Raw genomic sequence first — 27,271 nt, 5'->3', positions numbered from 1 at the left:
AATGAAAGTTATTATAAAGTGTTACCAAATGTAGTTGATTACCACAAAGCAAAAATATACCCAAATATACATTTATTTAGATTTAATAAACAATTATTATTATTATTATTATTATTATTATTATTATTATTATTATTATTATTATTATTATTATTATTAAAAGTTAACCAAAAGTTATGCACTTTTATTAAAGCCTAAAAGCTTTTAAGCAAACTAGTGTCAGTTTGGGATATCAACCGGATTCATTTCAAAATGTATGTGAAGAACTTTTTTTTTTTTTCAGTTCTTTACTCAATTCTTTAATGACAAATCTAAATGCATAAGCCTGGGATAATACATGGATTCCGTCAGACCAGCTCAGTGCTCTCCCTGAAGCCTTCAAAGACATTTTTCTCATACTGTATGATCTTTTTACATTTAAGTTGGCAGAGTGGTTTAAAATTCACATAGTAAGGAATGTCTATGAGTGTGAGATGGTGGATGGATTTCTGTCATCTTTGAACGTTTTCTTTGTGCTTTTGTAAATTCTTGGAAGAAAAAGAAAAAAAACACGTTATTGCTGCTTTTCCACCATCGGGCTAAACCGTTCTTTTTGCTTAAAGGCACATTATGTCATTTTCGCTGGTAGAGGTTGCATTTTCAAAACAAAGGTGTGGGTTTATGACACAGTGAATGAGCATTGAACCATGTGAGTTGTTGTCTTCATCTATAAGCTGATGGAAAGGAATCCAATGGACTTGGGCAGAAATCCTGTTCATCGTCATTAACATTATGATGATATGAAGCAGGGCAGGCCAAGAGCCGTGTGAGTGAATGCTAATGAGAGAAACCTGCAATTCACACCGGTCTGGAAGCTATGTTAACCACTTGACAAAATAGTGTTGTGTTAGGGATAACAGTTTATGACCCAAGACCAGTAGTGAAAAATGAAGAACAAGAGTCAGGAGTGCAATTAATTACAGAAAAATTTACTGAAGAATAGTTTGCAGTTTCATCAGTAGAAGCCAGCTTCAAGTCTCGCAATGAGTTCACAGGCCGTGCTTCCTTTCTACCCAACAGTTATACTGTTTTCAAGGTCTATCAGGTCGTTAGGTGGATGATTCTTATTGGCTCAGAGAAAATTAACAGTCATGGTATGTTTTTTCCCACATTGTCAGTTTTTCCCACATTTGTCCCACATGTCCATAGAGCATCACTTGTTGACGCATTCACCCCAGAATTAGGCACGTAGTGACCTTCAAGATCTGGAGCAGGCACCAGCTTGTCCAGAACAACAAGTCCACCCATGTCTTACGATGGCTGCAATTCACCTCCAAAACTGATCTATAACACAGAATACTGCACACATACAAATATAGTTTCTCCAAGGTTGGAGTTGGTTGAGCTCTGGTCTGAACCAGAAAATTTCCCAAACCATACTGATAACATTTGCTTTCTCTCAGTGAGAGGTACAGACAATAGTACAGGCATTATTCATCTGGATTATTTAGTGTTTCAGTAAAAGGAAATATAGAAAATATATAATGAAAATTAATTTTAAAAATGATTTGGCCATGTCTGTTAGCATTGAAACTTCAGGTTGCATATAATATGAGAGTAATGAAAGTTGAGCGAATGTTTGTTGAAGATTACAGCTTTTGGAGGTCATAGGGGGAGATAATAGCAATCACATCCGAGAGACAAAACTTAGGAGAAGCTGGTGGTCGACCATCAGCAATTGTGGTCAGTGCCACACTGCAGGTAACAAAGATGAAAGGTGACTCTTTTAGGGGGATATAATGATCTTGATCCCCCGTCTCTCCTCCTCAAGTTTTAAAGGTCAGACATTATCCCATGGGTTGTGTTCTTGATCTCAGAATGGACATCTGTAGATAAAATAAAATAGGGTACTGGAATGCTTGGTTTTCTCTTGTATGTATAATACAACCTGGTTGCCTTAAAATTTTGAGTTTATTGAAATTAAAAATTTGAGTTGATACAATGAAGGAAATTTGTTTAATAAATAGAAACTCAAAATATTTTTGTATCTGAACCACATAAAAAATTTGATAAATCATGAAAATAGCATTATTTGGCATGTTTCACTTCATCATCAGAAATAAAACACACACAATTACCCAATATACTTAAAAAAATCTTTTAATAATATTTTAATAAAGGTTGTCGAATCTCAAAAAATGTTCATTGTATTAACTCAAAAATACAATTTCAATGAACTCAAAATTTTAAAGCAACCAGGTAACTTTTTTCTAAATATTTTTTTACAGTGCACTCGTTACAACCGAGGTATGCAGCAAAGCAATTGTGAAGCCACAACACGCACAACCTTAAAGCAGATGGGCTAGAACAGCAGAAGACCCCACCAGGTACCACTCATCTTTTCCAAAGAGGCTACAATTTACACAAGCGCACCAAAATTGGACAGTTAAAGACTGAATAAATGTTGCCTAGTCTGATGAGTCTCGATTTCTTTTGAGACATTCAGATGGTAGAGTCAGAATTTGGTGTAAACATGTGCATGCTGGTGATGGTGGTGTAATGGTGTGGGGGATGTTTTCTTGGCACACCTTAGGCCCCTTAGTGCCAATTGGGCATCATTTAAATGCCACAGCCGACCTGAGCATTGTTTTGGACCATGTCCATCCCTTTATGACCACCATGTACCCATCCTCTGATGGCTACTTCCAGCAGGATAATGCACCATGTCACAAAGCTTGAATCATTTCAAATTGGTTTCTTGAACATGACAAGGAGTTCACTGTACTAAAATGGCCCCCACAGTCACCAGATCTCAACCCAGATGGGATGTGGTGGAACGGGAGCTTCGTGCCCTGGATGTGCATCCCACAAATCTCCATCAACTGCAAGATGCTATCCTATCAATATGGGCTAACATTTCTTAAGAATGCTTTCAGCACCTTGTTGAATCAATGCCACGTAGAATTAAGGCAGTTCTGAAGACGAAAATGGGTCAATACATAAATAGTAAAAAATAATAAAATGGGATAAATAATGGGTCAAACACAGTATTAGTATGGTGTTCCTAATAATCCTTTAGGTGAGTGCCCCACAAGTTATTTATTGTTTTAAGTATCGCTTGACATCCTATAAACACCTGGGAAATCATTTTAAGAGTGTCTAATGTAATGCAAGAGCGAAATAAATTAGTCTTCAAAGTCATTTGTGCCTCTAATTAAATATTAAAATCCATTTGGTCCTCAAAGATACATTTGCTATACTGTATGCTAAAAAAGCCCAGGATAATATGAATCACTCAAGCGTAGTCATGTTGATCATTTCAAGGTGGGAGAGACAGCTTGTAGCTGTCATATCTGGGGGATAAAATTCACCAAATGTATTTTAACAGGTCATACTGTATAAACAAGTCCTGCTCTGAAGGATTAAAAAAAATCATGTCACTGTTGTATTGATTTTTGCGTCAGTCAGTTGTTTAGTCACATTTGAGCTTTAGTCCATACATCCTCAGTTCTTTGATAGAAGTAAGTGGATTAGAAAAATGATTATGTTAGAATGAGTGAATCTGAGTGCACAGCATCATGTCCAAAGTATTCTTGTGGCTCTTTGCACAACAATATGTTTTGTGATGTTCTACATGTATACTACGTTGTTTTGAGTCAGTTTCAGTGGTTTTATTTGTACGCATATATTTCTTGAGACATGGGGGGAAAAAGACTGGATAGACTAACATATCAATTACATGTACTCATGAACATGTCCATCTGTCTACTTGGAAAAACAAAACAAACAAACACAAAAAGTGAGGTTGTGTAGATGTTATCTGCGAGTGGGTGGGAAGAAAGGTAGAAACCTCTCTTAGACAGCCATAATCCATAGTTCAACTGGCAATCACTGAAAATAGTTGAGAAGCATTGCTGTCTCTACTGTTTATGTAGCTTTTTATGGGTTACGTTATGTGGTAAGCCCAGAAAACCACAGTTTATCCTTAATCACACTGTATCTGACAGAAAGCTCTTTGTGGGCAAGTCCTCCAGCGGATTCCAGCTCTTTGCGGGATATTGCTGCTCTGAGGCAGCAATTACTGGCACTTTTGAAAAGCTTAAGGATTTTTCAGCTGCAATCTAAGCCTAAAGTCAGCTTGGTTTTCAGAAAAGTTTTCCAACTTTCAGCCTACAATAGGAATGAACATCTTCTGAAGTAGCCTATTTCGGCACCCGTCACTTTCTGAAGTGTTGCTGAATTACTGAAGGCATTAAGCTAGGATACAGTACTGTTTAAGTCTGCTGTAAACATTACAATGAAATAATACTTCAAAACAAATTATGCTTTTATCCTTCATAAGATGGTCTACAATAACTGATTTGCAAATATGTTGAGGAAACACCTCTAACATACAGTAAGTTGTGTTACAGTATGTGTTTCCTGTACTGCTTCTTAGCAGTGGTGCTTGTCTTCAGCAAAATAAATCATATTTAATATGGTACTATGCGGCGGCACAATGATATTGCACGGTGCCTGAATATAAAGCAAGCTGGGGAATATTTTCACACGCTGCGTAATATCATTGCGCCAGCGTATCATTGCGCCGCTGCACCCATGGTATGGCAGCAAAGTTCCTTGATTAATACACAGAAATGAGAGTATAGTTCCTAGCCATATCGGTGTATAAAATTGAATACGGCGAATATAAGCTAAAGTCCCAAAAAGTTGGCGTGTTCCTTTAATATTTTTATATTGTAATAATTTTACAGTTACTCTCCAAATGAATATAGAGACAACTTATTTTAAAATATTTAACATTTTTGTCATAATGGCATCTTTTTGATGAAGGCCAATATACTAATGCTGCTGCTGATGTCTATATGTCACAATAATGATAGACATTCAACATTACATTATAATTGAAAGCTATATCCATTTTAATATTGATTAGAACAATATTCACATAAATCCATTATAATAAATTGTCTAACCGGTAGGAAATATAAAGAAATTGTTATCAAACAGCTGCACTGTATACATAATAAATTAAATATAGATTAATCCTTATTAAAGCTACAATTTTCTCTGTAACCTTTGTTCTTTAATTAACATAAAGGACAGACATCATAACAAACGTCTACCAAACACGAATATGCCATCCTGTCATTTTCTCACAACTCTTTAAAAGGATAGTTCACCCAAAAATGAAAATGTGATGAAAAAAAATATTTTGAAACGGGCGTCACAGCGCGCAAATATCGAGTTATCTTTCAAGTCTTGCACTTGAACGGACAAACTCACACAAAAAGTATGTCCACATGTCCATCTTAATGAGTGACCAAGCAGAAATAGTCTGAATATGCCTTAAGTGAACTTTATACAGTCGAGAAAGACGACGCATATCCCTGCATTAGGTCTTAAAGGGGCAGTAACCTTTATTCTGTTTAATGTCAAACAAAAGATAAGGACATCACTCACTGCTCTTGATTGAATAGCTTGTGTAAGTTTAATAAGGACTTATTAAAGTCTCTACCTAAAAACTAATGTTAGACCTAAAGAAAAACCTGAAAAGTATTGTTTATTTTATTACTATCTTTGCTCAATTGTATTTATTTGTGCTGCTGCTTGTATTTAAAGGTCCCGTTCATCGCGTTTCCATCTTTCAATCTTTAGTTAGTGTGTAATGTTGCTGTTGGAGCATAAATAATACCTGTAAAATTATAAAGCTCAAAGTTCAATGCCAAGCGAGATATTTTATTTAACAGAAGTTCCCTTTCAAAGCCTACAGCGAACGGCTGGTTCGAACTACACCCCTGCACTTCCTTCAGGAATGACGTCACTAGAACCGTTTGTTGACTAACCCTCCGCCCACAGGAATACGCAAAATCGGGGGAGTGGTCTTGTTGCTTTCCCACGTGGAGAAGAGCGCACATTCAGCGCTTGCATCTCCCCGTTATGGTAAGAGGCGGGACCTTTCCGGGCAAAGTGCGCTAAGCTGCTGTCCAATCACAACACGGGAAGCGCTGGCCCAATTTAGAACTCGTTACGTGTTTCTGAAGGAGGGACTTCATAGAACAAGGAAATCATCAGGCCGTTTTTAGGACGGAGAAAACAGCGCTGTACAGTACTATGTTTTTTTTACACGGGAAACATGAACTCATGTTATATTGCACACTGTAAACATAATCAAAGCTTCGAAAACACGCAAAGAACGGGACCTTTAAGTTACTTGTTCTTATTTTCTTTATTTTCATTTGATTTTTATTCTATATTCCTTTTTTCCCTGAACATAGTAAATACAGAACCAATCTGTAAAGTTACTCAACCTAGCGTAACGTATGTGAAAGGGTAGCACACACATTCTCAAAGCCTTCGGCAGAATTCCGATGAGCCATTTTAATCTAAATTAATTTCAAAAATAATCTAGATTGATCTAGATTAAAAAATGAATCTATGCAACCTCTAATATATATGAAGTTAAAAATCTTCATTTGTGTTCTTTTTCCTTCCCACAGACTTCCGACTTGGTGCCTTGATTGTCGTCGTCATCGTTGTCGTTTGTTCAAACACAAAAGAGAACATGATTCTGGTCAGTTCTCTTTTGTCGTGTCACACTTCAATGGTTTACAAGCATTTGCATAAAGAGCATGATCATATAATGTTACACTAAAAAGGATTACAGAAAAAAATGATTCTGCATTAATTGTATTAAATATTTAAAAAGAGCTGCTAAACTGAAAGAAAAAAACAATAATTGCATGAATGTGCTGAATTTTGACAGCACTAATACATATATATGCTTGGAATGCATAAATGGATTAATATCGAAATAAGCCTTTGCTCTACATGACTACCCCCTTTCCCCTTTATAAAAATGGGTCATATTTTCACATGGGATGTTTTGCACGAGTAATTATACTGGTCTTAATTAAATCATATCTACTCCCTTAATTACACAGCACCTCTGGGAAAATTTGCATAACAGCACATTGAGATGATTTTAGTACTGTAACACGCTCATCCGGTGAACAGTTGAATGCTTTTGAAATGCTTTGATAGACATGCAATGCCTCATATCAGCTGGAGTTGTTCTGATGCTCTGTGGTCCCTGCAGTTACAGTCTGTACAACCAATCTTTTGCTTTACCAAAGATAACATGACCTGGTGCTGGTAAAACAGGAGCACTAATATATTTTGCTCTTACATTATAGCACTATGAAAATGGAGGACAATCTGACCTACTGAGCAACTACTGTATATAGTATCAAATGTTCTGACACAGTCTGCTGTCCACCTCTGTTATCTCTGTAATGGCCTGCCCTCAGGTTCTTCTGCAAGGACGGCTCCCCCGCTGGGCTGATGAAAGTTAATATTCATTTTCCTCTTCATCTTCTGTTTGCTAGGATTCAAGAAATAACCTTCAGAGAATCTCCCGCCCCCCCATACAAGACTATATTGCTAACCAAATACAAACCAAAGCAAGTCATTTGAGTGATATTCCTATATTTCATTAAGTGACCTTTACATTTTACTTTTAAGTTTAAAAGACTCTCACTGACATCCACATGCAACTGTGTGAAAGATTCAGTAATTAAAAAAGAAGGATTGAGTCAACCCTATGAACTTAATATTAACACTGTCAATAGTGGTTTTCAGTCTTACACCCTGAAGCTGTAGGAAGGTAAAAGGTGTTAATTTCTCTAGAGGGATCTGTGTGTTAGCATCACAATTGAGTTTTGGGTTGTTTTTACGTGGAGTTACGGTAGCTCTCGGAGACAGTTGCGTCATCTGAAGTTTTTAGATCCAGTCTGTTTTGTGGTCTGTGTGCTCTGAATTTGTAGCGAGTAGAATTTCACACACACACACACACGCACGCACGCACGCACGCACACACACACGTTTGTTTTTGTGAAATGTAAGGACATTCCATAGGCATTATGTTTTTATACTGTACAAACCGTATTTTTTCTATCCCCTTACACTGCCTATATCCCTAAACCTACCAATCATAGGAAACACTCTGCATTTTTACTTTCTCAAAAAAAATAATTCTGTATGATTTATAGCAAACCATTTGAAAAATGGGGACATGGCCAATGTCCTCATATTTCACCCTCTCTTTGCAATACCTGCGTCATACCCATGTCATTATACACATTTGTGTCCTCATATTTCACAAAAGCATGACCTAAAAATGTCCCCACAAGGACAAGGATTTCGGCTATTGCGATCTTTGTGGGGACATTTTGTCCCCATAACGTAGGGATTACCAGGTCACACATACACACACATACACACACACAGTGCTTTTGTCATTTTTATGCACATTACACAAGTTTAGTAAGGCCCAGTTCTAGCACCAACTAATATAAAGACACCAATAGTCTCTTCATCTTATACATTTTCAAGATTGTATTCACTTCCATAGTTCGTTTTCTTATACAACTTTTCAATTTGCCTTTAGTGCAAAAAGAATGCATACAGGAACAAGCACTTTTGAAAGATTAAATATAAACCCACACTTTTTTTTTTACTGTTATTTATTGTTTCGTCTTGGAAGTATTGGAAGTGAGTGTGCGAGAGATGGAGACGGAGAGAGAAAAAGAGAATGGGAAGTTGGATGTGTGAGATTAGAATCGCAGGTGAATTGAGGAAGATTGCTTTGCAGACTGCTGTGAGATAGACACGGACAGAATTAGAAAGAATCAGATAAGTACAGAACACTTAGAGGTCATATCTTCACTGCAAATTCCAATGCTGAACAATCTAGAAATAATGGAAACTGAGAATTTGGCTGTTATTAGTGTTAATGTAAAAGGCATGCTTGCTAATGAGACGTAATTAATCAATTATATGTTGCATGTGTTATAAAAAAAACTATGTTAAAAATGTTTTGCTTTTATGAAATAAAATTAAAATCATTAGTAAGATTAAAAACTAATTAAAAATATGTTTATATTTTTGATTAAGGACCTTTCAGGTATGTCACCCAGCGGCAACTTTGTGTAACGGAGACAAAGACTTTTTTTTTTATTTTAATATGAGATGTTTTATATATAGGATTTTATTTTTAAAAATGACTGCATTATGTATTGTATCCATTGCGTTCATTTACACAGTGTTTCTAGGCAACACATTTCAGTAATTCCTCATAACATACACATTTTTTTATAAATGTTTTCCAATAAAGTTAACTTGCCTAGAACATGTATTACATTTTAATATAATACTAATAATAATACTAATAATAATAATAATAATAATAATAATACGCTTTTATGTGGGTGTTCCCCATAGTGCACCATGCCATAAAAAGAATCTAAAATAAGCAGCTGGAAGTACTGCGTCCAAGGGTAAGCTAAAAGGTTAAACTCTGCTGTGCCAAACATTTTGTTCACAAATATCAATGCTAGCTTGATAATGGCAGTATTTAAACCATATGTGTGAGCGTCTCGACAGGCTAAAACAATAGGTAAACAGTGTTTGTATTGATTAGATGTGAGTAAATCAAATCAATACGTTCCTCAGATTGCAAAGCATGCACTTTAAACATAATTTTTCATTGCAAACCACAAAAATAACAACTAGGAATTGGAAACACGCTGTGAGTAATCTGCGAGAGGTCTTCATCGTGTCACTGACGAGTGTGTCTGTAATATGTTGAGGTATTATGGGATTTAATTTTTACACTTTTTTATATATAATAAACGCATCAATACATTTCCGTTTTAATATGTGATTCTATCTTTTAAGCATCTATAATTTATGTAAATGAACACTGGCTGTTTTCCGATTCTTTTATCTGATAGGCAGGTAATTATAACTCATTAACATTGTATATCCTAATGTCACCTTTTGTCCCCAGCTTTGCGCTCTCATTTAATGTTTCTTCCTCTTTACTGCTTCCCGTCTGGGTATTGGACGTATATTTTACTGGCTTGTACAAGAACCTTCTCAAAGTCATCCAGATAGTAGCTGCTCCATCCACAGACACAGCTGTAGGTTGCATGGCTCGCATGGGAGCTGTCTCATAAAAGAGAGAGAGAGCTGTTAAGTCTTCGGTCTACAAAATATAACAAGTTTCCCCCTCGATTGGCCTCACCTTATAACATATTCCTAAATTTGATGGGTCCTTTTCATTTGACATTGTTTAATGTTGCAGACTGAGCTCTTTGATTTGTGGATAGATGTACTTCTAGATGCGTATTAACTCTAACTATATCTAACCAACCAACATGCCTTTATATCATTTAAAGATATAAAGCCCCTATCGACAATATTTTATTAATTAAATACAGCCCATATGAGCGTGTTCTAATGTTGTGCTCCTATTGACAGCAGGACACTTTCATATTAAAGCATTTTCCATTTTATCCACATAATATTTCAGGTTTTGCATATCTCAGTTGGTAAAGCATTGGAATATACAACAACGTGAACATGTGATCGTGAGTTTGATCCCAGGGAACACGTGCTCATAAAGTGGGTATGCACTATAAATCACTGGGTAGGTTTAGGGATGGGGTGGGTGTAGTTGTAAATTAAAAAAAAAAAAAAAAAAATATTTCATGACGTTAGATGTAACATGACACTCATTATTTTTACGCCAGCTAGAGGGCGCATGATTTTAAAATGTAAAAAGGTGCTTGAAAAACGACCTATAGAGTCGTATTTTTTGGAGGACAGTTTGATCTTTCAGCATATCATTATAATATTCCATATAATTTATTGAAATATATGCACATTCTTATTGAAAACGGATGCCTTGAGGATGCATTGTTGTTGCAAATATATGTGAATGCCCTGGAAACTGTATAATTTATAAAGAGCTCCAGTCTATCTCTCACCCCTAAGCTACTGCTGCAAGCTTACATTCAAAAAATAAACATCTCTTCCCATGACATGACCAATATTTCAACTCCATTTAATTAGTGTTGACATAAATGTTTACAGTAGTCACAGCAAGTCCCACGAGGCTGCAGTTTGATCTTCAATGATTGTCATTCCTTGGACTCCTTCTCCTGGCGTCTCTTGACATCGCTTTCATCCCACCTTAAAGCGACATATCATTTGTGAGATCTTGCTGATAAACTGATGCTAGATTTACACATGTTCTTTAATGGGCACTTCCCTCTTTCCTGCTGTTTCATCAGAGCCGTGTGCACTGATGAGACGGCGGTGTTTATGCGGCTCTCTTGTGCCATGAATGCAGAGCGTAAGCTCTCGGCCTCCAGAGAGGCAGCAGGCCTCTATTAGGACATCAATCAAATGCCAGACCATAACGGCAAGCTCCAGTCTCAACAAAATGTTGAAAAAATGTTGCGGTTGTGTTTTTTCCTACGTTCTGCTAATGGCATATGACTTTCACGTTTCCCTCTGTCTAATTTAAATTCAGAAGGGTATGGATTGATAGATTAATGTGATTATGAGACAGTTCATTATGGTTACAGTTAGCACCGGCACAAAGATAGAATGGAGAAGTAGGCTGCTTGAAGAAGTATGATATTTTGACCATATCCCAGCCAACATTCTATCATGGGGCCCATGTGGGCCCCATATGGGCAGTAAACATGGGGCCTACATGGGTTTGTCCATGGGTTCCATGTGGGCCCCATCTATATTATCCCATATGAATCCCATATGGGTCCTGACTGGGGCTAATGTGGGCCCCATATGGGCAGTAAACATGGGTTCCATGTGGGCCCCATCTAAATTATCCCATGTGGGGCCTGACTGGGGCTAATGTGGGCCCCATATGGGCAGTAAACATGGGGCATACATGGGTTTGTCCATGGGTTCCATGTGGGCCCCATCTAAATTATCCCATATGAATCCCATATGGGTCCTGACTGGGGCTAATGTGGGCCCCATATGGGCAGTAAACATGGGTTCCATGTGGGCCCCATCTAAATTATCCCATGTGGGGCCTGACTGGGGCTAATGTGGGCCCCATATGGGCAGTAAACATGGGGCATACATGGGTTTGTCCATGGGTTCCATGTGGGCCCCATCTAAATTATCCCATATGAATCCCATATGGGTCCTGACTGGGGCTAATGTGGGCCCCATATGGGCAGTAAACATGGGTTCCATGTGGGCCCCATCTAAATTATCCCATGTGGGGCCTGACTGGGGCTAATGTGGGCCCCATATGGGCAGTAAACATGGGGCATACATGGGTTTGTCCATGGGTTCCATGTGGGCCCCATCTAAATTATCCCATATGAATCCCATATGGGGCCTGACTGGGGCTAATGTGGGGCCCAAATGAGCAACACATATAAGACCCATATTGGTCTCACTTATGACATTTATATGGGCTAATTCATACAGGGTCCACATAGAACCCGCGGACAAATTAACCCATATAAATGTCACATAGAATCTAAGTGGGGCCTAAATAGGCAACATTCATAATCATACATTGGCGCACAATATTCATCTGCTTGACTATTAAACTGGTCACTCATCTACAAAAATTAATAAAAAAAAGAAATACATGTAAAAGTTCAGTATATCAAGTTCTTTATTTTAATTCATATTCATTTTATTTCATTATAATTCATATACTTTTCAATAAAAGTTTTTGTAAAGTGTCAAACACCAACATTACCAGTTTATTTTAAAACAGGGTGATTCTCTCACAACAGCTCGTTTTACATAACCAAAGTTATGGAACAGATAAATATCAAGTTGAGTTTGACACCACTGGTTTAAATCAACAGGAGAGAGAAAAGATTTTAATACTTTGGGTGAACAATCTTTTAAAAAAAGAAACACTTAAAGGAATAGTTCACCCAAAAATGAAAATTTGACATTTATCTGCTTACCCCCAGGCCATCCAAGGTGTAGGTGTGTTTGCTTCTTCAGTAGAACACAAATGAAGATTTTTAACTCCAACTGTTGGTGTGTGTCAGTCATATAAATATGTCAACAGGGTCTAATTCTATTAAAGGGTTAGTTCACCCAAAAATGAAATTGATGTCATTAAAGGACAACTCCGGTGAGAAATGAACCTAGGGGTAATTAACAGATGGTTACGGAGTAGATCGCTCTCTGGGATGCGTTTTCATGGAAATCGAATGTAAAGAGTTTTATCTCTAAAACAGATTAGCTTATAACGCTAGTCTATGGGGCACAGGGTGGTGAAATTAAATGGCTAGTTAATACCACTAACAAGGCTCAAAATATCCTCACACTAACATGGCAGCATAATGAGGGTCCCAACATGCAAACCGAAGCATTGAGAACTTTGTAAGAGTACAAACAGTTTAATAAGAAGATACTTTATAAACATAGTGCCTTACGCGATCACGGACAGGCACCATCTTGGAAAACAATCTCGACCAGTCGAGCCACGAGCGCTCTGCTAAGTGATGAACTCTGACTTGGAATCTCATATGGTCCGTTGTTTCCGGAAGAAAACACTGAACACAACAGAGAAGATAAAAAAAAAAAAAAAAAAATGTCTATGTTATTACATTTCACAATGTTTTTTATGAAATTATTTGGCCCGCCCCGCACCACTGTATATATTTTTACAACCCGCCCCGCACCCGGGGTCCACAGGTTATGAGACGACCCGCGCATCACTAGTTCAGGGCTATCAGGGTTGTCATGTCAACAAATGCACGCGCAATGGCATCCCCTGTTGTAGAATGACAGAGCTTACAGCAGTAGTTGAGAACATTATTTTTTCCCAACTGTAGGGGGACCCTGAGAGCAAAAGTTACCAAGTGCGGCTTTAATCTGTTTGTACTCTTACAAAGTTCTCAATGCTTCGACTTGCGTGTAGGGACCCTCATTATGCTACCGTGTTAGTGTGAGGCTATTTTGAGCCTTGTTAGTGGTATTAACGAGCGATTTAATTTCACTACCCGGTGCCCCATAGACTAGCGTTATAAGCTAATCTGTTTTTAGAGATAAAAGTCTTTACATTCGATTTTTATGAAAACGCATCCCAGAGAACGATCTACTCAAATAAAGATTCAAAAGGTCATGAATGAGCGGATTGATTCATGATTCGGATCGCCAATGTCACGTGATTTCAGCAGTTTGACACGCGATCCAAATCATGAGTCAATCCGCTCATTCATGACCTTTTGAATCTTCATTTGAGCTTTAAAAACAAACGCGGAAGAGAAGCCAAAGCTGAATAAAGTCATAGTTTTTGTTATTTTTGGACCCAAATGTATTTTGGATGCTTCAAGAGACTCTAATTAACCCACTGATGTCTCATATGGACTACTGTGATGATGTTTTTATTCCCTTTCTGGACATGGACAGTATAGTGTGCATACACTTGCATACGCTCTCGGACTAAATATAAAATATCTTAACCTGTGTGTGAAGATGAACGGAGGTCTTACGGGTGTGGAGCGACATTAGGGAGAGGAGTTAATGACAGACATTTACTTTTTAAGTGAACTAACCCTTTAAATAAATAAAAAACATGCAGACAACTTCAAATTAAACCACATTGATGTCTTAAGACACAAAACGATCGGTTTGTGCGATAAACCTAACAGTATTTATATAGTTTTTTAACCTCAAATACAACACCATGCCCAACAGCCCTTATATGTCACTCACTTCTGGTGTTTGTGTAAACTACGCCAGATCATGTAGAGACCTCACACACAGGAAGTGATGTCTCTAGACTAGATTATATACATTGACCTTAATTTCAGGGCTGTTGGGCATGGTGTTGTATTTTAGGTAAAAAATTATATAAATAAATACTGTTCGGTTTATCGCACAAACCGATCGATTCGTGTCTTAAGACATCAATGAGTTTTAATTTAAAGTTGTCTGTGCATGTTTTTTATTTATTTAATAGAATTAGACCCTGTTGACATATTTATATGACTGACACACAGCAACAGTTGGAGTTAAAAATCTTCATTTGTGTTCTACTGAAGAAGCAAACACACCTACACCTTGGGTAAGCAGATAAATGTCAAATTTTCATTTTTGGGTGAACTATCCCTTTAAAACCTCAACGACAAAACAGTTTAACTTACAATACAGTATTACAATGTTTGGTCTCAAGAATTTTAATGGATGGACACAAAACTGATCACAGTCCTGAAGACTGCTGTGACCTGCTTGCTCTCGTTCCGCCCCTGCCTCTAGCCCCCGTGGACCATTTTGAGAGTGCCTTTTCTATGTCTTTCTGGTTCGCAGTCTTGGTCATCGCATTCTTCTTCAGACCACCTATAAAACAAAAGCTTACACATATAATCATCTGAAATGTCCAGTTACATACTTTTACCTTGTACTGTGTCCTTGTGAGGACCCTCTAAAATTATTGACACCCCTGTTTAAGATGGGGTCGTGGACTTTTAAACATTTTTTTTTTATAAACATAAAACCCAAATATATAAAAAAGAGAAAAATCTTAACCTTTCATTTACGTATTGTAGACATGTTGTGAACGATGTACTCTTTTATTTGCTATGTATTTGCAAATTCTATGTATTAACTAAACACTAATTGAAGAAAAAAATATATGGGAGCGTTACTGGAGCGGGAGTCAATTTACCAGGAGCAGGATAGGATTTTTTTTTAAACTTTGGTCTGGGAGTGGGATGGGACAGGAGTGAAAATCCACTCCCGTGTCATCCTCTAGTGTGTGTGTGTGTGTGAGTGTGTGTGTGTGTGAGTCTGAGTGAGAGAGTGTGTGTGTGTGTGTGTGTGTAAGTGAGTTTGTGTGTGTGTGTGAGTGAGAGTGTGTCAGTGTGTGTGAGTGTGTTTGTTTTTGTGAAATATGAGGACACAAATGTGTATAATGACATTGGTATGACACAGGTAAGTTATTACAAGGAGAGGGTGAAATATGAGGACATTGGCCATGTCCCCACTTTTCACAAAAACAAACGTGTGTGTGTGTGTGAGAGAGAGAGTTTTTGAGCGATTAAGTGCATGCACTGTATTAACTGTCTTAGTTAAGGGAATAACAGTTTAGTATGAAAAAACAGTGGATTATCCCTTTAAAAACTAAGTATTTAACCATTCAAACGCGGTTATTACTAATTGTGAGGAAATCCAGTTTCCACTCAGGTAAAAATAGCGGCTAACGTTGGTCACAAAATGTGTAACGTTACGTGGAGCATAAATGAACAATAATATCTTACTTTAAAGGCTGGCAAGAACAAAACTACACCTTACCGTCAACAAACGTTTAAGCCTTTAACAGTTATAACGTTACATTTTTAGCGATTACTTACGCGGCCAAAAAACAATATAACATCATAATATTCAAGGCTATATCATTGTAAAGGTAATTTAAACGTTCAAAACAGTGTTCTCAATACTTGAAACCGTGGATAATTCAACAATTTCAAAAAAATAAATGCATATTACCTGCTTTTCCGATCTGTCTCTACTTCTGCTGCTGAAGACTGAAACTCCTCCAGGCTGCCGCTGCCGCACCACTGCGCTTAGAAGAGATTGTATCCACGCGCCAGCGCGGGAATTCTTTTTGTTCGAATATTTAAAATCGTTACAGTTATAAATTAAAATGTACGCATACTTTCAGCCGAGATCAATGACATATGATATTATACGATATAATATTATGTGGGAAAAAAATCTAACTAAAATTGTGATACAGGACTACTTTGTCAAGCGGAGTTGTCAGAACGAGAGTGTACAGTAATAGGTCCCATGGCCGTGAGACCGATTGAGTTTGAAAAAAGGGCGTTGTCCCTGGTAAAGCAAAAGAAAAATGCATTTTTGCATAGGCAGGGTAACATTTTAATATTTATAATTCACAAATGTTAATTTAAAATATTTTAAATGTTTAAAAAAACTTTTTATTTTATTTTATACATTCTCTTTATTTTTTTTAATTGGCACAGAAACAAAAACATTCTAATACAAATGTTTACACTTTTATACAAATCCTGATTTAGCACTAGATTTTGACATTGTAATAATATATGGAAGAAAACAAAGAAAATGGAAAATAAATAAAAAAATAAAACAAAAAAAGTATTTGGGGAGGGGGGTTGGTGGGTTGCTTGTATTAGAATTCAATTACTGTTTTTATTTAAAATAATTGATAAAAGGCCTGCATGCTGCATACAATCTCATACGGATTCACATTATGAAACACACATGGGCCCCACATAAATTGCCCATTTGCCGCCCATGCCCACATAGAACCCATGAAGGTCCCATATGTTCAAACCCATATGGGTCCCACATTATGGAACACATATGGGCCCCACATAAATTGCCCATTTGCCGCCCATGCCCACATAGAACCCATGAAGGTCCCATATGTTCAAACCCATATGGGTCCCACATTATGGAACACATATGGGCCCCACATAAATTGCCCATTTGCCGCCCATGCCCACATAGAACCCACAAAGGTCCCATATGTTCAAACCCATATGGGACCCACATTATGAAACACACATGGGCCCCACATAAATTGCCCATTTGTAGCCCATGCCCACATAGAACCCATGAAGGTCCCATATGTTCAAACCCATATGGGTCCCACATTATGGAACACATATGGGCCCCACATAAATTGCCCATTTGCCGCCCATGCCCACATAGAACCCATGAAGGTCCCATATGTTCAAACCCATATGGGTCCCACATTATGAAACACACATGGGCCCCACATAAATTGTCCATTTGCCGCCCATGCCCACATAGAACCCATGAAGGTCCCATATGTTCAAACCCATATGGGTCCCACATTATGGAACACATATGGGCCCCACATAAATTGCCCATTTGCCGCCCATGCCCACATAGAACCAATGAAGGTCCCATATGTTCAAACCCATATGGGTCCCACATTATGGAACACATATGGGCCCCACATAAATTGCCCATTTGCCGCCCATGCCCACATAGAACCCACAAAGGTCCCATATGTTCAAACCCATATGGGACCCACATTATGAAACACACATGGGCCCCACATAAATTGCCCATTTGCCGCCCATGCCCACATAGAACCCACAAAGGTCCCATATGTTCAAACCCATATGGGTCCCACATTATGGAACACATATGGGCCCCACATAAATTGCCCATTTGCCGCCCATGCCCACATAGAACCCATGAAGGTCCCATATGTTCAAACCCATATGGGTCCCACATTATGGAACACATATGGGCCCCACATAAATTGCCCATTTGCCGCCCATGCCCACATAGAACCCATGAAGGTCCCATATGTTCAAACCCATATGGGACCCACATTATGGAACACATATGGGCCCCACATAAATTGCCCATTTGCCGCCCATGCCCAAATAGAACCCACAAAGGTCCCATATGTTCAAACCCATATGGGACCCACATTATGGAACACATATGGGCCCCACATAAATTGCCCATTTGCAGCCAATGCCCACATAGAACCCATGAAGGTCCCATATGTTCAAACCCATATGGGTCCCACATTATGAAACACACATGGGCCCCACATAAATTGCCCATTTGCCGCCCATGCCCACATAGAACCCATGAAGGTCCCATATGTTCAAACCCATATGGGACCCACATTATAAAACACACATGGGCCCCACATAAATTGCCCATTTGTAGCCCATGCCCACATAGAACCCATGAAGGTCCCATATGTTCAAACCCATATGGGACCCACATTGTGAAAAACACATGGGCCCCACATAAATTGCCCATTTGTAGCCCATGCCCACATAGAACCCATGCTGCCCAGGTATAACCCATATGGGCCCCACATATCAATGTTGGCTGGGATAGTATGCCCATCGTAAAATTAAGAAGAGACTCCAGGAGGCAATAGAAGTGCACGAAGTTTACAGTTCGCCATGACATTAATAAGACTCATCTAAAAATGTTAAATAATGCAATGAGGTCGGCAAGAAAAGCTTATTTTTCAAATGAAAAAAAACAACCCTAGATTCATATTCTCCACTATCAATGGGCTCCTTAATCCTTCAGCTTAAATATCATTAGAACTTCTCACAAGTGTGAAGTGCAATGAGTTTTCTGATTATTTTATTGACAAAATTGCTTCCATAAAACAAAACTTTGCCAGTACTTGCAAGGACTCCAACTCCCCAGCTACTCCTTTGCAATGTATTATGTCCATCTTCTCAGCTGTCAGCCCCAGTACATTTACACAGGTCAAATCACAAATGAATTCGCCTAGCTGCTCTCTAGACCCATTACCCACTAAATTTCTGAAAAGGGTTATGATAAGACATCCTGTATATCATTAATCAGTCCCTGCAGCGTTTTCCACAATTTAAAAAAAAGATTTGCTCAGTAACTACAGACCAATCTCTAATCCACCATTTCTTGGTAAAATAATTGGACAAGTAGTATCTATACAGCTCAATAACTATCTCAGTGCCAATACACTTAATGAGACATTTCAGTCTGACTTCCAGGCAAACCACAACACAGAAACAGGATTAGGGTTTTAAACAATCTGCAAGTTATTCAAGACTCAGGAAACTTGGCAATCCTTATTCATTTAGATCTGAGTGTTGCTTTTGATGGCGATGATCATGATATTCTACTCAACAGACATGGGTGGGTCTCTCAGGTGCTTTCTTAGACTGGTTCAGATTCAGGTACCCACACCTCAAGGCATTATTTAATTTTCTTTTGGTGTTCATCAAGGCTCAATTTTGGGTCCTCTATTATTTAACCTATAATTAACCTTCCTTAGATGGTGTAATTAATCTGTCAAATATTTAATTTAACCAGTACGCAGATGACACACCCACAATTCAATTTCCACCCAACCGCATTGCGTAAAATTGTGGATGTCGCATAACTTTCTCCAGCTAAACAAAGATAAGAAAGAGGTTCTTGATATCGGTAATGACGTACAGAGAACATCTATTGCTCCACACTCTCTATCATTAAAAGTAGAAATCACATTACTTCAACACTCAGATACCTTCGCTGGCTGCCTGAATCATTCAGAATTAAATTCAAGTTCCTCTCATTAGTTTTTAAATGTCTTAATGGAACTGCCCCAATATACCGTTCTAATTTGTTGAATAAATATACTCCAGCAAGATTGCTCTTAACATCAATTTGTCGTTTGTGTCAAAAGGTGAGTCTGCCTTTATTCATGTGGGTCCCAAGCTATGGAACTCTCTTCCTGACAACCTACGAGCAATTGACTCACTATGCAATTTAAAAATCAGACACTGATCCCAGATGGACATTCAGGTTAGCTAGTAAACAACAACAGCTCTCCTCTAAACTGTTTATTTACTCTGCCTCTGGAAGTGTTTAAAATCTGCTAAAACTGTAAAATGTTTTATAGGCATTCAGAAACACATTTTCCATGTATAATTAATCAAACCACATAATATACAAGAAAACACTGTGTACACAAGTTGCTATAGCCTACTTTAATTTGAATGACTCAGATGTTATGACATCCTAATGAGCTTGATGCAACTGTGACTCCATTCCTTGTACATTTAAAGAACTGAATTACCCTGCAGTTATGCCTTTCTGTGTTTACGATTGCTTTGCTCTGTCATGGCTCGTCTCTCTGTTTATTCCAAGCACAAGTACATTGAATGGCCTGGCGGATGTGCTCGGTTGAGATTTTCATTTGTCTCCCTCAGCGAACACCCTTTGGAGTGCCAGCTGGTGCCACTCTTGCTGCCAGTCCTCACCTGGGCATCCCGGGATGCATAATGTTGCTCTGGCGTGCATCACATATTCGTTATCTGGTCAGCTAGAGGTTTGGTTTCATTACCTCAAATTAGCAAGTGCTAATAAGCCACCTGATCCAGCTGTGACAATGAGATACCAGCTTATATTACAACTTACATCTCAGACATTCCACACAGATTGTGAAGACACATATTGTCTCTCGGGAGCCGTTAAGATTCCAATGAAATACTGGAAGTGAACAAATTGGCCTGAAGTAAATTAGCTAAAGGCTAAATTTAATTCTACCAACCTGGTCTGGTCTATTTTTTAAAGGGTTTAAAGGCACGTCTTATTCAGTAATGATAATTTATTTGACATGTGTTTAAATCCAGGCATTTTGGGTTTAAATTTGATTATTTTCAATGCGTCCTCTGATGTTTGGACCCCACTGTATAAGTGAACTATAATAACTTGCTGAAGCATCGTTTCTGGTCCACCTTGAATATGTATTTATAGAGAAGAGCCTCCTTGAGTCACTTATCTTAATCCTCTGAAGGAGGGAAGGTAAAAAGTGTGGTATAAATTCAGTATGCACATCTGTTCCCCCAGATTAATTCACCTATGGAGATTTGAGTTGGTGCCAACAAACGCTTCATTTGACAGAAGACATGAACAACATAGTTTGATATTCTTCTCCCTTAATGCAGCTTCATTTACATTTATTTACCTGATAAGGTAAATAAGTGTATTAGTTGTACAATATATTTTTAAAGAAGAATAGTCAAGAGAAGAAAAGGTTATAATCATTTTTATAATATCTTGTGCAAAAATTGGAGTTGTTTATTTCTACATGCATGTGCTCTATCTGTGTATCTCCACTGAGTTATGAAACAAGAGTCTTTTTCTACAAAGAATGACTGACTGTTCTTTCAGTGAGGATGATCCACATTAAAGTAACAGAAAATAGATATGGATAGAAAGCTGTTTTTCCAAACTTGCTGAACCATCGACCCAGTCATTGATCCTTTTTTAATTCAGACTTAATCAAGCTCATAAGCAAAGTGCATTCATTGTGTGGAGTGCCAGATTTTGCTGTGATCAGGCCAAGCATGTTACAATGGAGGTTTTCTTCTGTACAAAGAAAATATTAATATTAAACAAAAAATGGCCTGCTTTCTTGGTGGTTTCCAGAGCAACAGCTATGTGAAAGGGTTTTGTAACCAGGTGTGAAGTTTCAAGAAATCTCAAAAAAACATTCCAGGAAATTTTAACTAAATCACTCCAGGACTCTACCCCAGCAGATGGGATGTCTTTGAGTTTCAATCAAACCCTGTGAAAAAAAACAGCCTTCAAACACTAGAGGAGAAAGACATCAAGCTAACTATTGCTCTCAATATACATTTTCATAAAAATAAAAAGCAGATCCAGCTCAGTGTGAGCCTTTCTGTCAATATATATTTTTTATATTAGAGTATGCCCAAGTGATACAAGCACTAGCAGGCAGTCTCTATGGGAACACATATCAAATGACTGGCATAAATGCAGCAGAGAAACACCCCCTAATACACCAATTTGACAGATTCTGAAAAAAAAGAACACACTGTTGCTCTCTGGGACAGGTATAATTTACTCACAATATTGTGTGTTATAATTAAAGCTTTCAATATGGAAGAGTAAGAGAGCTCAAATAAAGAAAATTCCAGCTCTATTTTTCATGGTCCTCCTGTGGACTGTGTGACTTTTCCATGCATCATGTGATCAGCCAGCGTTCATTCATCTCATAAATTTTACCATCAATCACTTCAGGTAAGAAAGAGAGAGACCTCCACTGCTCCCAATTTTTAAATCGATGGACACTCTATTTTTTCTTCTTTTCCCTCATATTTTTCAAGCTCTGCTGCAAGAAATCAACCAGAGCATAAATAAAGAAAAAAGACCCTAAACATGTACTTTGCAAATTAAAACCCATGCAATTTAATGTGGGTAAATTGTCTTTCTTTTAGTTTCTGCTGCAAGCATGAACAGTGAATTTCCATGAATAAATACCACTACAGAAGCTGACTAGAAATGGAAATGATTTTATTATATCGTAATTGAAGATCTGACCCTCTTACTTGTAACTCTTCTAGTAAATAATGGATGTTCAGAATATAAAGTCTGATGAAACACAAGAAAAAATATTCAGTTGTTCTCTTCCCCAAGAGCCCAGAACACAATGTTCTTTGTTAGTAAAGCAGATTCACATTCAGTTGAAAGTGTGAGTACAGAGATTTCACATACATAGCCTACATGAACTGAGAAATCTAATAACACTGCCCCAGAAATGAGTCGTTTGTTTAACCGTAAGAAGCCAGAAAGGTTTGATCGAGTTTTTTCTTGTGATTTTAGAGCACAGCACTGAGTTGAGGTGTTTCATACTGGTAGTCACAGCTCAAGAAAAAAGAAACATCAACTTGTGACGCATTAACTTGTCCGAATATATTCACTTCTATGAAATCACATCTATGAAATCATTTTTTTTCTGGGGGAGAACACCCAGACACCCCCGTAAAACAAGTGATCCACCTTTCATAGTTGGCCTTAGCCGCTACTGACCCACCCACTTTTTATTTGCTTCTGACGCCCATGTGTATATATATATATTTCCATTAATAAAACAGTAATTGTAAGAGAAATCTTGCACTGAAAGTTTAATCTTACTTTGTTGACAGAATTATTGTTAAAAAAAAATACTATGGCAGGAGTTTTCTTGCCTTATTAATTATAGTGTTTTGCCTCGGGGGTTTGGGCCAGAGGTGGAAAGAGTAACAAAATATTCTACTCAAGTAAAAGTACTGTTACTTCAATGAAATTTTACTTAAGTACAAGTAAAATTACTGGTCTAAAAATTTACTCAAGTAAAAGTAAAAAGTAGCTCATTTAAAATGTACTCAGAGTAAAAGTTACTTAGTTACTTTTTTTACAGTGGGGGTGGGGGACTCTCCCCTGTAGGGTTGTGATGGGATGAGATTTTCACGATATGACAACTATCTCAGAAAACATCAATTAAACATTTACTGTACCTATTGTTAAATGATGGTAATTATAACTAGTTAAAATTATGTTAAATTAATGAAGATTGGTCTTTTTTTATTTGGTTAAACAAATGCTTTATTATAACAAACTTAAAACCATTTGTTTATTTTGTTTATCAAAATTTCAATAAAACATGTCTAATAAACTAAATTCAATAAATTATTATGAATTAGATTAACAACTTTTTATCATTAATTCGTTAATGTTTAAGAATAACAGAGTCCATATGTAGTAGACGGAGCAGCTCATTAACAGAGAGAGAACAAGCAGATCATATATTCATATAGCATTCAATGTGTAACGAGTAGAAATATAGTGTGGCCCCTTTTAAGAGCTGCGCGCGCTCCCTGAAAACGAGTTCTGCATCTTGTGTGTGTGCGCACCACTGCGCACTGAGTTTTGAGCTGAGCTCCCATGTGCACTGGGGATTATGCTCTGTTTTTCTGTTGCTAACAGTCAGTTATTTTGTTTTATTAAGTAATGCTGTGGACGGAAATGGAGTTTGTGATCAGAGTTCAGCGGGAAATAAAGCGCGATCTGTTTGACGTCAATCGCCTCCGTGTTTGCATCCACTCCAGATATATTAAGTGAGCTATCCGCATTTTTCACCCGGACACAAGCGTTACAAATGTTGTGCTTTAATGTTCACAGACCATGTCGCGATTTGATTTATTTCTAAGGCCTATAGCTCTACATTCGAGTTTATCGTTCATTCCACCAGTTTGCGTGTATTACACCAAATCTACGTTATAATGTAAAGTAAATGTTCATGACTGGATTCCGGGATTCCCTCTGCGTCACAGAAATCAATCGGCCTAAGTTATAAACATACCTTTATTTGCACAAAGGGATGTGTGCCCGAACATGTTCTATGTGTTTCTTCATTTGCATCCACCTTTTGTGCAAATTTGATATCCTCCAGGACAACACCATGTTACTTTTTTTTCTATATCCAAAGTATTTCCACACTAGCCAGGGGTTCACGACGGCGTTTTGCTTTCACCTGGGTCTGCGTCACTGACGTCTGTCTTGTTCGTCTCCATCTGATATTTGCGCGCATGTTCTCTCCCGCGCCCTCTATTCAATATTAGTCATTTCCGGATCGCGTTTTTTTCCCCTCCACTCTTTGCATTAATGATTTATTTTTACTCAGTAACGGATGTGGTTTAAAATGTAGCGAAGTACAATACTTTAATCAAAATGTACTTAAGTAAAAGTAAAATTACAGATTTTTAAAACTACTTAAAAAAGTAGAAGTACACAGAAAAACTACTCAATTACAGTAACGCGAGTAAATGTAATTCGTTACTTTCCACCTCTGGTTTGGGCAATAGGTGTGCTTCGCTCCTCTTCTTCCAAATTAACTAAAGGAACATCAGTCCATTTCAGTTTTTCCACCTCTATTTGACCTAAAACAGTGGCTGTAGTCATTGAGTTTGAACTGGGAGACCTTTATTCTGTTAGAAGAGGCGGGTCATTTTTTTGCAAGGACTTGAACAGGTTGAAAGGTTTGGAATATAGAATTCACTTAGAAGGATGTTTGTCTTTTTTTTATTTTACATTGCAACAAGGGAATAATACTATATAGTGGGAGAATGTGGTGCTGTAAAGAGTCATACAACCATTACATCTAATAAAATAAGCCAAACGGATCATGATCATTAGCTACAGGTTTTAGGACCATATTGTACTTTCTCACTGGATGTGGGATGTGTTGTGAGTTGGAAGTTCTCCCGTGTCTTCCGTGAATTGGAATTTACATTTAATCATTTTGCAGATGCTTGCATTCAAAGGGACTTACAAGTGTGGAAAAGCACAAGCAATATACAGTATGGAGGCTAACAACATTAGCAGTAGTGCTACAATCAATTTCAAGCATAATTCAGAGCAGCTAGTACAAAAGCTAGAGCAAAAGTGTTATTGGGGATAAGTAGAAAATAAAGAGGAAGCTAGAGAATTTGTTGTTAATAGGAAGTGCTTCAATGTACGGCTATGGATTAATGGCTTGAATTGAAAATATGCTTTTCTTCACTGTCATTTGTCACCTAGACATATTTGGAATACCCTCCTTAAACCAAAGAAAAGAAGATTAAGAAGAGAGCATTTGATTTAGAATGTGGCCTGGGACTTTTAAACCTTTGGGGAAAACTGAATCTACTAAAACAACCTTTTTCAAATGCTTAATCGCGTAGGCCTACCCGTATTTCTCTTTAAAAAATAATCCACTTACACTTATGAAACTGAAATATATCCTCCCTACAAAACATTAAAAAAGACTGATGGTTTGCACTTGAATCACATATTTAGGAAGAATACAAATAAAGCACAAGTACTGAAACAAGTATCTGACAAGGATCAATAGAATCAGATTTTTTTTTTCTTTTCTTTTTTTTTACACACTAGACATACATCTTCTTTTATTCACTTCAGAAAGAGATTTCTGTCTGTTTAGTTGACAGGGCACGTCTGCCTCAGACCAGTGGAACGGATTATAAGCCCCATGATGAGACGTATTGATTTGCTGATGCTATCTGTCTATTAACTTAAGGTCGTGCTCTTATAGCAGTATGGATGTTTCATAATGAGCCAGAGCCTGCATGTGAGCTAATGGATGTTTTTTTATTCTTACTCAAGAAGATTTGCAAGTCATAGACAACCTGGAAATATCAGAGAAATTAACACTGGTGATATCTAGGAAGTTTGATTTAATTTTCATGTAGATATAAATACATTTTTATAATACAAATGTAGTTTTTGTACTGTACAATTTAAAGTTAACTGAGGAGGAATAATTTGTTTAATTATTCATACATGTATTATTGTATTTTTGTTTATATCTGAAACGGATGTTTGTGTGTATATGTCATGCTGTTCAGGAAATTATTGTATTTATATTTGAGTAAATGAGGTCTCCATGGATCGGACTTCACTTCGTTCAGCACATCCCACAGATTGGATTGAGTTCTGGGGAATTTGAAAGGCCAAGCCAACACCTCAAACTCGTTGTTGTGCTCCTCAAACCATTCCTGAACCATTTTTGCTTTGTGGCAGGGCGCATTATCCTGCTGAAAGAGTCCTCAGCCACCAGGACATAACGTTTCCATGAAAGGGTGTACATAGTCTGCAACAATGCTTAGGTAGATGGTACATGTCAAAGTAACATCCAAATGGATGACAGGACCCAAAAGTTCTCAGCAGAACATCGCACAAAGCATCACACTGCCTCTGCTGGCTTGCCTTCATTCTATAGTGCATCCTGGTGCCATGTGTTCCCCAGGTAAGTGGAGCACATGCGTGATTCATCAGACCAGGTCACCTTCTTCCATTGCTCCGTGGTCCAGGTCTGATGCACAAGTGACCACAGTTGCCGCTTTCGGTGGTGGACACCTGGTCTGTGGCTGGGCAGTCCTATGCAACAAACTGAGATTAACTGTGTATGACACCTTTCTATCAGAACCAGCATTAACTTCTTAAGCAATTTGAGCAAATTGGACCACACAGGTCAGCCTTCACTCCCTACGTGCATCAATGAGCCTTGGCCACCCATGACCCTGCCGCCACTTCACCACTGTTCCTTCCTCGGACCACGGAT

General features: G+C 37.8%; 1 long non-coding RNA gene across 2 annotated transcripts in view; it reads left to right on the top strand.

Moving 5' to 3' along the window:
* Positions 1-27,271, top strand: part of LOC137092238 (uncharacterized) — a 172,956-nt gene that overhangs the window by 93,573 nt on the left and 52,112 nt on the right. The window contains exons 2-3 of one of the 2 annotated variants that reach the window (XR_010908187.1): positions 2,268-2,366; positions 6,477-6,550. This is a non-coding gene — a long non-coding RNA (uncharacterized lncRNA). The remainder of the gene's footprint in view (positions 1-2,267; positions 2,367-6,476; positions 6,551-27,271) is intronic. The other variant, XR_010908188.1, reaches the window with a different exon arrangement.

The sequence above is a fragment of the Pseudorasbora parva genome, chromosome 11, assembly GCF_024679245.1.
Source record: "Pseudorasbora parva isolate DD20220531a chromosome 11, ASM2467924v1, whole genome shotgun sequence".
In the NCBI taxonomy this organism is placed as follows: domain Eukaryota; kingdom Metazoa; phylum Chordata; class Actinopteri; order Cypriniformes; family Gobionidae; genus Pseudorasbora; species Pseudorasbora parva.
Note: the sequence above shows the minus strand (reverse complement) of the source record. Positions and strands in the feature narration are given on the sequence as shown.